Consider the following 1,005-nt stretch of genomic DNA (forward strand, 5'->3'; position numbering starts at 1 on the left):
CACTGCCGGTCTCGCTCGCTCCGGCTCAGCCGCCGGGCCCGCCGCTGTCAGGGGCCTTGGCGGCGGCGGCGGCGGCCGGAAGAGCAGGAGGGGTGGCGGCCAGACGGAGGGGCAGGGTCGGTCACTGCGCCACGCGCCCGGCGCCCCTGGCCTCAGGCAGGCCAGCTCCCCGCCCTCGGCCCGCTGACCAACTGGAAGGACACCCCTCCACAGACCCTGGCTACCTTCTTGCTGGCAGCACGGGAACAATGAAGCTGCCAATCACGCCGCCTTGGAACAAGCGTCCCTGAGCCTGCATTCGAATCTTCTAAAGGCTCTACAAATCATCTCTCCAAGCTTTGAGAAATGCCCCCTTCTTTTTAAAATATATTTTATTGATTTTCTACAGAGAGGAAGGGAGAAGGATAAAGAGTTAGAAATATCCATGAGAGAGAAACATCGACCAGCCGCCCGGTGTCTGTGCAGAGGAATTTGTCCAGCAGAAAGGCCGATCTGAAAAAGAAAAAAGAAAAAAGAAAAGGCCGATCTGCGGCTGGTTGTAAGTGCAGCGCAGTTCCTCAAGCAGAAAGGCCTATCTGTCGCTGGGTGTCCTTGCCACGGTATTCGTCCAGCAGAAAGGCCGATCTGAAAAAAAAAAAGAAAAAAAAAAAAAAAGGCCGAGCTGCCGCTGGGTGTCAGTGAAGCGGAGTTCCTCCAGCAGAAAGGCGGATCTGCCGCCCGGGCTCCGTGCACAGGAGTTCATTCGCACGCAGATGCCGTGCTTGTCGATGCAGCGCACGATGTGCTCCAGCGCCAGCTTCAGCGCGGGCAGCGGCTTGTCTGCCTGATGGGCCGCAGGCCGCCGGCCTGGCTCAGCCCCTCGCAGGCACGGTGTGTTCCTCGGCGGGCACTGGTTCGCCTTCTCCTGCAGCAGCGACGAGCGGACCAGCGGCTCCTCTTTCGCGGACTCCGCCTCCGCACGCCGCCACCGCTGCCGCGTCACGGTCCTGGGCCGCGTCATGGCCG

Source organism: Myotis lucifugus, unplaced genomic scaffold (genome assembly GCF_000147115.1).
Source record: "Myotis lucifugus unplaced genomic scaffold, Myoluc2.0 scaffold_800, whole genome shotgun sequence".
In the NCBI taxonomy this organism is placed as follows: Eukaryota; Metazoa; Chordata; class Mammalia; order Chiroptera; family Vespertilionidae; genus Myotis; species Myotis lucifugus.